The sequence below is a fragment of the Musa acuminata genome, chromosome BXJ2-7, assembly GCF_036884655.1.
Source record: "Musa acuminata AAA Group cultivar baxijiao chromosome BXJ2-7, Cavendish_Baxijiao_AAA, whole genome shotgun sequence".
Lineage (NCBI taxonomy): Eukaryota > Viridiplantae > Streptophyta > Magnoliopsida > Zingiberales > Musaceae > Musa > Musa acuminata.
This window is the reverse complement of record NC_088344.1, coordinates 9497656-9511196: the sequence shown is the minus strand read 5'-3', so window position 1 is coordinate 9511196 and position 13541 is coordinate 9497656.

Here is a 13541-nt window from a genome sequence, read left to right as displayed (position 1 = left end):
AAGTAGCCCCCCGAACCTTTAGAAAGGCGATAGCAAGAGAGGAATAGGTTGAGGGAAGGGGCGATGTTGGCCTGGTAGCATTCCCCCAGGAATACCACTAGGTAACGCCTGGAATTTGGTGCCACCTGGGACGGCGAAATTCGCCAGAAAGAGATACAGGCTACGATAAGGGGGTGAAGGGGAAAACGCAGACCCGCCTCTAGGGCGTCCATGGTCAGTGCGAAACCCTTCGAGACCGGGTCGTAGGCTCGCTGTCCCGATTCGGGGGCACTAAGGACATAGTCCTTCGGGATGCTGTAACGCTCCTGGAGCCCCTCGAACAATGACCCACTCACGGTGGAGTCATTGTCGTGCGGCCACATCAAGGCCTCTAAGGCCCGCGCCGCTTCCCCGTCGAAGGATTCCACGGGAGATGGCGGAGGGCATTCCCCTCCAGCTACGTAGGAAGGGCGAGAAGAGGAAGAAGAAGGGGACGACATCTTGACTGACCTTGACGGAAGACGCTACGGGGAGGAAGAAGACGACGTGAGAGGCGAAGGAGAAGACTGGTGAGGAGATGGCAAGACTCGGAAAAGGAAACTCAGCGGCGAAAGATAGAAGTGAAGCGGGGCGGCCGCTATTTAAAGAAGATATCCCGCCAGAACCAGCACCTCTTCACCTCCTGAAGGTCGGCGCCAGCCCACCCGCACACGTGCGTAACCATCACGCCGCATCGAAAATGACAAAAGGCGTCCCGCCTTCATAAAAACCTGACGTAGCAATTCCTCCGAAGTGGCAGTGGACTGACGCCTCGATCTCGATGTCCGGAAACGTACGGCAATAGCAATCAGCTCCCCCTCAGAAAGGAGGCTTCCGGTCCCCACGACCGTTGAACGGACAAGGGGGGACAAAATGGCACAAACAGCTCCCCAGGCTAGCCCGCCTGTGTTGTGCTTCTCGGCCCTCGGCTTCGCGCCACCCGAGACCACACCTGCACGGCCAGCCCGCCTGCGTTGTGCTCCTCAGCCCTCGGCTTCGCACCACCCGAGACCACACCTGCGCGGCCAGCCCGCCTGCGTTGTGCTCCTCAGCCCTCAGCTTCGCGCCACCCGAGACCACACCTGCACGGCCAGCCCGCCTGTGTTGTGCTCCTCGGCCCTCGGCTTCGCGCCACCCGAGATCACACCTGCGCGGCCAGCCCGCCTGCGTTGCGCTCCTCGGCCCTCGGCTTCGCGCCACCCGAGACCACACCTGCGTAGCCAACCCGCCTGCGTTGTGCTCCTCGGTCCTCGGTTTTGCGCCACCCGAGACCACACCTGCGTAGCCAACCCGCATACGTTGTGCTCCTCGGTCCTCGACTTCGTGCCACCCGAGACCACACCTGCACGGCCAGCCCGCCTACGTTGTACTCCTCGGCCCTCGGCTTCACGCCACCCGAGACCACACCTGCGCGGCCAGCTCGCCTGTGTTGTGCTCCTCGGCCCTCGGCTTCGCGCCACCCGAGACCACACCTGCGCGGCCAGCCCGCCCGCGTTGTGCTCCTCGGTCCTCATCGGCTCCATAAACCCCGAGTCCAACTCTGCTCGGCCAACCCACCTGCGTCACACCCCTCGGATCCGCGTGGCAGCCCACCAGAAGTCAGAAGCCATGCATCGGACCCTTTGCACGCAAAAATCGACGCATAGCTCTTTTTCGGGGGGGGGGGGGGGAATATGATAGGGGTAAAAATAGATTTGATGCGACACACCGGACTTGACCTTGACGTAACACATCGGGTTTGACGTGATATACCACGACGTCAGCCACCCCTAGACGGCACACTGCCCCAGGGGACGAGCATTAAACACCAACATAATGTGCACCCTCACTCATCGTACCCAGAGGGTCTCATCGTCTGACCCCCCACGACCGGCCGAGGCAGGGGAAGGCGTCAACCGAGGCTCGCCATGTCCTGAGGCAGCTCGGCCGGTCAGGCAACGCCCACGACGACGACAGACGCCATCAGAGGTACGACCCTGCTCCGACAGGAGGGTACATCAGGTAACATCAAACTCACCTATAAAGCCCCCCGGGCTCCCAACGGAAAAAAGGGACTAAATCCAAAAACTCCTCTTGGAATCACTGACTAGATCGTCGGAGGGGTCGGGCCGAACCACCGACCCGACCTGTGTGCAGGTACTCGACCGAAGCTGATCCTGCCCGGCGTCGCGGACTTTTCTAGCCAAATCTCCCACAGTCGGCCACCTCAAGATCTCGGGAGAAGCTACGTCTGATCCCAGCCATTCGGACCCCAGAAGTTTTATCTTTTATCAGAGTCAAGAGCCTAAGATCCATGTCGAATGAATGAAACAAAAGGAGAAACACAAGTGTTATTCTTGAAAGCTGTTGTGCCAAACTGCATTAATTTAAAAGAGAGATTTTCCAAATTCTGCATTGAAATTTGCTTTCACCAATCTTCCTAAAATTGATGTTCCAAATCAACAAGAGAACTAAGCACAAAAGTGCCACTTCTTTGTACTCTTTTGCTTGTGTTTCAGTTGAATATTACTAATTAAGCTCCTAATCATTGTGACAGTACCCCCCCCATTATCTTTGTGAAAAGATTATGATAATACATGTGGCCTTCAATTCACACCAACACCACCACCACCACCACCACCGGGTGTCTTCTTGAACACCTCTCAGAAACACGCAAGAACATTGTAGAAGGGACAGTGGGAAGTAAAGAAGGCACCAGAAATGGAAGGACATCCTTTCACCGATAAGAGCACCCACATGCAATTATAACTGACGTGGGGGTGTGGCCTCAGGATGGTGAAAGACACTCGAGGAAGGAGATGCAGTCTCCCTCTTTGTCTCCTCGCCTTGAGAAGATTTGAGGCTTCGATAGAGTCCAGTTGGACGACGCGCATTCGGCAGGCAAGCACGTGGAGATCGGGGACCGGCCACTATAACTCTATAATTATGCTGTGTCCATTCTCTTCTTAGGTGAAAGCAACATAAAGGGAGGATTGATGTTGAACTGTTTTGTTGGAAGAAGCAGTACTGGTGCTGGAATAGATGTATAGATGGCTTCACTCAATCCATGACAGGTGCAATTTCTCTACGCCTTCATAGTTTGTAAAGATTTATTGCTCATTGGAAGCATTAGAAGCTTGAAAGTGGTGGATATCAATCATCATGGTTTGACATTTGGTGATCGCTATCCGGGCATTGCAACTTCAGCAGCCCCCACTAAGTTCCAACCCAAACTTCCAACATAAAAAAGGAAAGAGAGGGTGAAAGAGAACGTACGTTTCAGTGTTTCAGTGGTTCAATCTTCCTATGAATGGTACGTTCTCTTTGGTCCGCCGCGGAGGGGACGGCGAGCGGCCCACATGTCAGCCGACCACCCTTTCTCTTTGCTTAAAGTCTGCGCAGATTTGATTCATGGTTAGATATCATGATTTAGTGATTATAATTTTAATAATCACCTCAATCATGATCTAGTAGTTATAGAGTGGTTTCAATAACTACCTCAATCTAGTAGTTATAGGATGGTTATCACTAGATCCTATAAATAGGACCGTAGTTCATGAAGCAAGAAGAGAGAGTTTATACATTTGGTATCTTATAAGTGTTCTTATCAATCCTCTTGTTTTTTAATACTACATCAATTTTCTTGAGTCAAAAGGCTTTTTTTTACTTGAGCATTATGACTTTTAACGACAATTTCATGTCTCATCCCCTTATCCCCATCTTCTCGGTCAAAAGCTATGAATTTTGGAGTATCAAGATGAAGACTCTATTCAAGTCTCAAGATCTTTGAGACTTAATAAAGAATGAATATGCGGATCCAGATAACGAAATCAGGCTGAGGGAGAATAGAAAGAAGGACTCAAAGGCATTGTTCTTCATTCAACAAGCTGTACATGAGACGATCTTATCAAGAATTGCAACAGCAACAACCTCAAAGCAAGCTTGGTTGATATTTCAAAATGAATTTCAAGGTTCATCAAGGGTGATTACGGTAAAACTTCAAACCCTCCGTCGTGAGTTTGAAATTTTGTTCATGAAAAGCAATGAGTCGGTGCAAGATTTTCTTTCTCGAGTGACTGAAATTGTTAGTCAAATGAAATCTTATAGTAAACTTCTTCCTGATCATATAATTATTGCAAAAGTTTTGAGAAGTTTAATTCCGAAATTTGATCATGTTATTGCCGCAATTGAGGAGTCAAAAGATTTATCTACTTATTCGTTTGATGAACTAATAGGTTCCTTGCAAGCACATGAAGTAAGGTTGAACAGACCACTTGAAAAAAGTGAAGAAAAAGCATTTCAGGTTAAGGAGGAGTCTTCTATTTCAAAAGAAGATAAAAAATCAACAGGAAGAGGATGTTGCAGAGGAGGATTTCGTGGTAGAGGAAATGGAAGAGGAAGAGGATGTGGCAGAGGAGGATTTCGTGGTAGAGGAAATGGAAGAGGAAGAGGACACTTTGATGGGCATGAATAAGGGCAATCAAATTATGATAAAAAAAATTACAAGAGTAGAATTCAATATCACTATTGTAAAAAGTTTGGTCATATGAAGACAGATTGTTGGAAAAGAGAAAAGCAAGCAAGCTATGTGGAGAAAAATGAAGAAAATAGTAAGTTGTTTATGACTCATTCACAAGTTCATAATATCTCAAATGATATTTGGTTTCTGGATAGTGGATGTTCTAATCATATGTCAAGCATAAAATCAAAATTTAGAGATATTGATGAGACTCACAAGTTGAATGTTAGACTTGAGACAACAAGCAAATCCAAGTGGAAGGGAAAGGAACAATTGAGGTGAAGACAAATCAAGGGAACGTAAAATACCTTGATAATGTTTTCTTTGTTCCTACTTTATCATATAACTTGTTGAGTGTTGGACAATTAGTAGATGATGGATATTCAGTAATATTTGATGATGGTTCATACACTATTAGAGATAAAAAATCTGGTTTGATTATAGTAAATATTTACATGATACAAAACAAGATGTTTCCACTTGATGTGTCAAATATTGAAAGACATGCGCTTATCACAACTCAAAAGAATGAGTCTAGTTTATGACATTTAAGATATGGACACATTAACATTAAAGGTTTAAGGTTGTTAAGTTAAAAAGAAATGGTTTTCGGATTGCCCAAGATTAATACACTTAATGTATGTGAAGGATGTATTTATGGCAAACAAAGTAAAAAACTATTTTCTATTGAAAAAGCATGGAGAGCATCCAATTTTCTTGAATTAATTCATGCTGACTTATATGGACCTATGAATATAAAATCATTTGGTGGAATTCAATATTTTCTATTGTTTACGGATGATTATAGTCGTATGAGTTGAGTATATTTTTTGAAATTGAAATCTGAAACATTTGATAATTTTTGAAAGTTTAAGGCACTTGTAGACAGGCAAAGTGGTAGATATATAAAGACACTTTAAACAGATAGAGGTGGTGAATTTTTATCTAATGAGTTTAAAGAAAATGATATTCACAAAGAATTGATAGCACCATATACACCGGAGCAAAATGGTGTAGCTGAACGTAAGAATCAGACTGTTGTTGAAATGACAAGAAGTTTGCTTAAAGAAAAACATCTTCCAAATCAGTTATGGGCAGAAGCAGTTGCAACAATAGTTTATTTGTTGAATATTTCACCAACAAAGGCTATTATGAATCGAACTCCTTTTGAGGCTTGGTATGGTATGAAACTAAGTCTTAGACATCTAAGAATTTTTTGTTGTATTGCTTATGCTTTGGTGAATTCACAAAATCATCACAAGCTTGATGAAAAATCTGAAAATTATATTTTAATTGGTTATTCTTTACAATCGAAAGCATATCGATTATATAACCCTATTACTAACAGAAATGTTATGTTTGATGAAAGAGCAAGTTGGAATTGGGAGACTAATAAAGGTGAAACACAAATGCAGATTCCAGCAGAACTAGACACCGCAGAATCAAGTGACAGATCCTACTCCAATAAGTTCATCGTCAACCTCACCCAATAGTAGTTCAAATTCGGATTCCTCAGTTGAAACCCCTCCAAGAAATTTCATATCATTAACATAAATTTATAACTCAATATTTGCTTTGTTTATTTCAAATCCAACAACCTTTGAGGAAATAGTTAAAAAAGAGGAATGGAGAAAAGCAATGAAGGAGGAAATCAAGTCAATTGAGAAGAATGAAACTTGGGAGCTAATGGATCTACCGAAAGAAAAGAAAGTGATTAGGTTAAAATGGATGTTCAAAACAAAATTTAAATGTAAATTATTTGGTTTCACTGATAGTGATTGTGTAGGAGCTTTAGATGATCGAAAGAGTACTTCAGGTAAGTGGAGCCATAAAGTATTATGGAACGGATGAACAAGTTGCAGATATCCTCACCAAATCACTTCCAGTTCGAAAGCATGTTTATTTTATGTCGTAAATTGGTATATGCAACTATGAATCAGGAGGAGTGTTGAGATTTGATTCATAGTTATCTATCTAGATAGTTATCATGATTTAGTGATTATAGGATGATTTCAATAACCACCTCAATCATGATCTAGTAGTTATAGGGTGGTTGTTACTAGTAGTTTATGAAGCAAGAAGAGAGAGTCTGTGTGCATTTGGTATCTTGTAAGTGTTTTTATCAATCCTCCTGTTTTTTAATATTACATCAGTTTTCTTGAGTCAAAAGGCTTCTTTTTTTTTCCTTGCTCTTCCATCCCTAACACCTTCTCCTCCACCGTGCATAGGTTACCCAAGTCCTTGTGGCATTGGATAACAAACATATCGTCCGGTTCGATTACTTGAAGCTCTGTTCAAGAAAGGAATAAGGAAAAGCCACCACCCTCCACCGTGCATAGGTTACCCAAGTCCTTGTGGCATTGGATAACAAACATATCGTCCGGTTCAATTACTTGAAGCTCTGTTCAAGAAAGGAATAAGGAAAAGCCACCACCAGTGTACGCAAAATCCTTTTGATAGGGGGTTATATTCTTGGAAGGTGAGATGTGAGGCTTCTCTTCCTATATGCTATCCTCGAGTTGTCTCACTTGAAACATCCGGAGTTGACGTGAAATTCCTTTTTTTCAAAAAAAAAAAGAGAGTAAAACTAAACTTTATATACGTCCTTTTGCATCTTTGTAAATCAAATAATTAACCTCTAAAGATTAATTTTTAATCTAAAAATTAAAAATTATAAGATTTGATTGTGTTAAAATTTGAATGGTACTAAGAGAGGGATGAATTAGTGTAATAATATTTTTAATCGATCTTAAAACTCTGATCAATAAATCAATATATTTCAAAAACTTTTGATCATGTTAAAGTTGTAAGCAAAGAAAATAAACCTAAGTAATAAGTAAATAGTAAGTAAAAGAGACAAATAATTTATAATAGTTCGATCTTCTTAACATATGTCTACTCTCGATTTTTTTTGGCTTCAGATCATCAGCTTTCACTATTGATTTTCTTTATAACGAGCGAAGATCAAGTACTCTTATTACAACTTTCTCATTTTTCAAGCTAAGTAGATAATCTTTATACTCTATTTTTACACAAGATCGTTCACTTTCGATAACTTCAAATTAAGAGTTTAAAATACTTTTTAGCTCAAAAATAGATAATCCATCAACCAAGTTTGAGTAGGGTATTTATAGGTTTAAAAAACTTCAAGAATAGAGTCAAAAATTTAAATTCTCGAAATTTCAAGACACTGAGTGATACTACTATCGTAATTATACTATAAATCTAGACTCTAGAGTTTCTACTATCGACCTAAGCAATACTATTGTCGGCATAAGCGATACTACCACTATCGTAAGCTGACAAAGCATGAATAGTGCTTATAAATTGATTTAGATGGTACTATCACCTAAGCCTAGTGGTACCATCACCTAGGCCTAGTTTAAACTATCAGTTTAAATTTCTAATGGGCTTAATTCGATCCAGATTCAAGCCCAATGGTTTTCTTGACAAGTTGGCATGATTTCAACCCAATATCAACTCAAATTGACCTATAATAACCTCGATCAAGACTCTGATAAATCAACTATATATACGATATATTCACAAAGCTTCCGTTGTACACTATTCCAACATATCATCCAATCTTCCAATACTTCATCCAAACCTTTTACATATCGTTGTTTCCTTCGGTGTATCACTAATTCCATTAGTATATCGATTTTTCTACGATATCTAATCTTTTGTCACAATATCTGATCCTTCCAATATAATGCCTAGTCTTTAGCGAGAGGTTCGATTTTTAATATATTAGCTAATCCTCTAACTCGGCATGATAATTTTTTGACACAATGTAACGGTCTGACTCTCTTACTAAATATATGACCATCCAAGTTTATGATCAAAACATTTTTTATGTCACTTGTATCAAAAGCATATTAGTCTAATAAACTCATAAATTAGTTTCATCGTCAAGAGATAAATCATTTAGTCTTTGTTGTTAAGGCCAAAATACTCCAAAACATCCAAAATGATTCTTGAATCAATTTCAACGTGCACACTAAGTACAACATGTTGCACTGCAACATGCATCGTACCAAAAATAATGGCAACCTCACAACAATCTAAGACCACCATTGGGACCATGGTCCCAAGCCCATCATTATTTATCTTGATCCACCCAACTCCAAGTGGTTCCTACCATAACAAAAAGTAAAAAAAATTATTATTTTTAATTATCTCCTTAGACAAGTTTGAATTCAGCATAAGGAGTATATAGTAGGACACGGTCTTATACAAGAAGCTACCAGCATCGAGAATAATTTTATTAAAAATATCATCATTCCTATCTCGCCACAATCCAGAAAGCAACAACAATAATAGTAATATATGTAAGTGTAGATCTATCCCTAATCCAATCCAAGACCCATCATGCTATTGCAAAAAGGATTCTAAACTCATTCCCCATCGAGTACAAAAATATTCTTAAAAGCTAATAATGAAGGGGCAATCAAACTATAAGTGCCTATAAGACTCTTGCTGTAAATGACAGAAAACACATGAACCTTCATTTGTAACACCAATGGAAGCCAACCTGTCTACAATTGGGAGGCGACCATACAGTCCCTTCCAATAAAAATACCATGGCACGAGGTAAAATGGGAAGTTGCCAAAGACATTACCACCTATCCCAAACATGATGGGACAAAGTATAACTAACTTGATTGCAAGATCCGATAAGCCGATTTGCATGATGCAATGTAATGTGTATCATATCTCTAAAACTAATCATCATATAAGGGATTAGAAATATCAATTCTACAAACCTTATGATGGGGATATAAACAAGAATAATCTTTGTATATGAACAAATACTAGAAGACCATAATACGTAGTGGAATTAAATGAAACCACAATAAAATAGAACACCAAGATATACGTGGAAAACCCCTTCAATGTGAAGGGTAAAAACTACGAGACAAACTAGAGATACTCCACTATGAGAATAATAAATATACAAATCTTAATCTCTTGCTCTAAATCCTAGCAATAATCACAAGAGAATAACTGGGATACAATGATCACATCACTACCTACAATATCTAAAACCTCTCAAAGTAATCACAGCAAGAGTCTACTATAGATTTGATAGATGAAAACAAGATATTGAGAACAGCCTTTCTGTGTTCTCCTTGTCTTCTTTCCTTTTTTGCTCTTCCTTTTCTACCTTATTTTCCTCTTTTTCCTTTTCTTTGAAATATTCGTTTTCTTCTCCCACGTTGCTGTCCTATTTATGTATTTTTTTGCCTCTAAAAGGCAGTCACCACACCCATCCTAATATTAATTAGGGTTAGGTTAAGAGGGAGTATGGACTATAGGCTACCTAAACCCACTATGGGCTGAATATATGGGCTGTCAGCCCAATAATAAACTAAGCAACTCCGATTTCCATCCAAATAAAAATATTAGATTAATATAAAGAGGCATATCATAAACCTAGTAAAACCATTCCGTAAAGAAAAAGTTACTTAAAAAAACGAAAAAAAGAGACTATCATAGCATATAATAAATGTGATAAAGTGAAAGCTCTTCCAAAAGAAGAGAGGAATCAACTTCTCTACACATGCCTTGTCATCGCCATAGCATTCTAATTAGAAAGGGACTTTTTACTTTGAAAAATCAATTTCTCCATATAATATACTTTTTACTTTGAAAAAATTAGAAAGGGACCATACACTTTTTACTTTTAAAAAAATTAGAAAAGGACCGTTCACAAGACATTCCAAAGTGGGAGTGGATAAGAGTCATCGCGATAGCATTCTAATTAATCTTATCATAATTTTTTTTTATTAATTTTAACAAAAGACAAAAGTCCTAGAACACTTTTTACATTGAAAAAATTCGAAAGGGATCATTCATAGGACATTCCAAAGTGGGATTGAATAAGAGTCATCGCAATAGTATTCTAATTAATCTTATCATAAAATTTTCTATATCAATTTTAACAAGGACGAAAGGCCTATAGCACTTTTTACTTTGAAAATTTTAGAAAGGGACCATTCACAAAACATTCCAAAGTGGGAGTGGATAAGAGTCATCGCCATAGCATTCTAATTAATCTTATCATAAATTTTTCAATATCAATTTTAACAAGGACAAAGATTAATTATGATAATTAATCTTATCATAATTAAGCTTTTAGAACTGCAATAGACAACTTCCTGGGTAATCAATATGTTATCATGAATATTGTGCCTAGAGATAAAGACAACTTATTCCCTAGAAATTAGATTGAGAAGCAAAGGCTTAATTTTATTGGCTAGAACTACTAATATAAGGTAATTAACATTGCATAAAGAAATGGATTTGAAATTCTTAATCATGTAGGGAGATCCAATTTTGGGAATGAAAAGAATATGGTTTCTAAACCAATCAAAAGGCAACGTAGGATGATCATAAAAATAGATAAAAAGACTCTAGACATAGAGTCCTCAAGGATGTCCCAAAATATTTTATAAAGTTCTACAATAAAACCATCCGGACCTCAACTCTTGTAAGGCCAAAAGAACCAAGTACATCAAGTCTCTCTTTTTCATTAGGAACCAAGACTGACTTATCAAAAAGCATCACTAGTAATGTGACTATAATCAAATCATAAAATACTGTAATAAGTCTAAATTATTATGAAAGTATCAATTAATTTAATTGATAAAAGTTTTGACATTTTATTATAAGATTCTGGACTTGAATTTTATCTTTACTATTTATAAATGAAACCAACACCTCCTACAAAACCAGAGTCAATAGAATCGTAGTTTTTAACTTGTACCAATCTACCATAAATCCTCATGTTCAAATTTATTATGAATGTGGCCAATTCTATTTAACTTGTACTAATTCCATTTAAGAATAAGTTGGGAAAAATATTTAAGCCCCTAAGATAATAGAATTCGAGTAAAATTTGTATGACCGAGACTTACATTTCTATACACATCGACATTGTTCTCATGACAACTCATGTTTCCCATTGACAAAGAGTGACCTGTGCTCGCTTGTCATATTATGGATGTCGCACTTGACGATCCACTATAGGTTCGTTATGGGACTTTGTAGTCTTCGAGTGCGATTCGGATGCCCAAGGAAGTGTAATATGGCATGGCGTTCCTATATATATTGACATGTATTTTTTATAATAATTAATGTAATTAATGTGTCAAACTGATGAGTTACTCAAGATAATGATATTATGATTCGAGCTAAATAAACGATCACGATGAACTATGAAAGCTACTCGATTTAAGAATCTTGAGGATTAGTGAGCATGATCGTAACTCAAGATAGATTGTGGAATGTTCAGAGATATCAAAGACAAGTGAGAGATTAAGCATGACAAATTGAAGACATTGTTACGGTAAGTAACTTTTTAAGCCGTGGCCTCGGGGCCGACGCGGCTTGGTTCTAGGGTCCGGATGTCGGGGATCTCGGGCGACGTCCCTCGGGGTCTCCCTGCGGTCGGGATCGGTCGTTCGGGGTGGTAGATCGGGTCGACAGCTCCGCAGCAGCGCCAGGAAGAGACCACCTCGTCTTCGTTCCTGCACACAGGTCGGGTCGGGGGCTCGGCCCAACCCCTCTGACGATCAAGTTAGCGATGATGTGGAGAGAGTTTTGGAGGAAGAGAAACCTCCATGTGTTGAGTGTGTGTTTTTCCCTCTGCTCAGGATTCAGGGGTATTTATAGAGGAGGTTGGATGTTACCTGACGTAGCTGTCTGTAGGGCAGGACTGTACCTTCGATGGCGTCTGACATTGCCACTGGGGCTGTGTGGGAGGCCGAGCTACTGCAGGGTATGGCGAGCCTCGGGGATCGTGTCGTTCAAGGGGATGCTGTCATGGCGTGTCACATCACCATTTTTACCCCTATCATATCCCCCCCCCCCCCCGAAAGGAGCTATGCGTCGGTTTTTGCATGCGGGGAGCCCGATGCATGGCTTCTTACTTCAGGTGGGCTGTTCATGCGGATCCGAGGGGCACGACGCAGGCGGGCCGACCACGCGAACGTGTCTCGAGCAGTACGAGGTCGAGGTGCGCAGCCTAGTCAGGAAGCCGACCAGGGTTGGACTCGGGGGTAATGGAGCCGATGAGGGCAGAGGAGCGCAGCGCAGGCGGGCTGGCCGCGCGGGTGTGTCTCAGGTGGCGTAAAGCCGAAATGCTGAGGAGCACAACGTAAGCGGGGTGACCATGCAGGTGTGGTCTCGGGATGGCGTAGAGCCGAGGGCCGAGAAGCACAACACAGGCGGGGTGACCGCGCAGGTGTCTCGGGATGGCGTAGAGCCGAGGGCCGAGGAGCACAACACAAGCGGGGTGACCGCGCAGGTGTGGTCTCGGGTGGCGTAAAGCCAAAGAGCCGAGGAGCACAACACAGGCGGGGTGACCGCGCAGGTGTCTCGGGATGGCGTAGAGCCGAGGGCCGAGGAGCACAACACAGGCGGGGTGACCGCGCAGGTGTGGCGGGATGGCGTAGAGCCGAGGGCCGAGGAGCACAACACAAGCGGGGTGACCACGCAGGTGTCTCGGGATGGCGTAGAGTCGAGGGCCGAGGAGCACAACACAGGCGGGGTGACCGCGCAGGTGTCTCGGGATGGCGTAGAGCCGAGGGCCGAGGAGGTGCTTGGCTTTTGGCCAGCGATTGGTTGCGGCCGGGGATCGGCTGTTCAAACGTGCGCGGGCGCGGGAGGCCGGGTCGCCTTTCTTCTGGGGAAAGTAAAGGGTTTCCCCCTTTTGGGGCTGTCGGTTTTCGAGGCTGACATGATTGGGCGCCTTCGCACCGCGCTGCTGCTGGCAGCCATGTCATACTGCATTTATGGCGAGGTGATGCTCTCTGTTTTTCGAAGCGTATTTGGGAGACGAGGGGTTGCGTTTCGGCGGGACGCGGCCCGCTTATAGGTAGCCTGAGGTTAGCCGCTAGGGTTTCGTTCATCCGTTTTCATCGCGCTACTTTATATACCTACGCTTGTCTCGCATCAATCGTTCCCTCTTTCCCTACTAAAGGTCAGTGAGAATGGTGTCTTCCTCCTCCCTTTCGTCCTC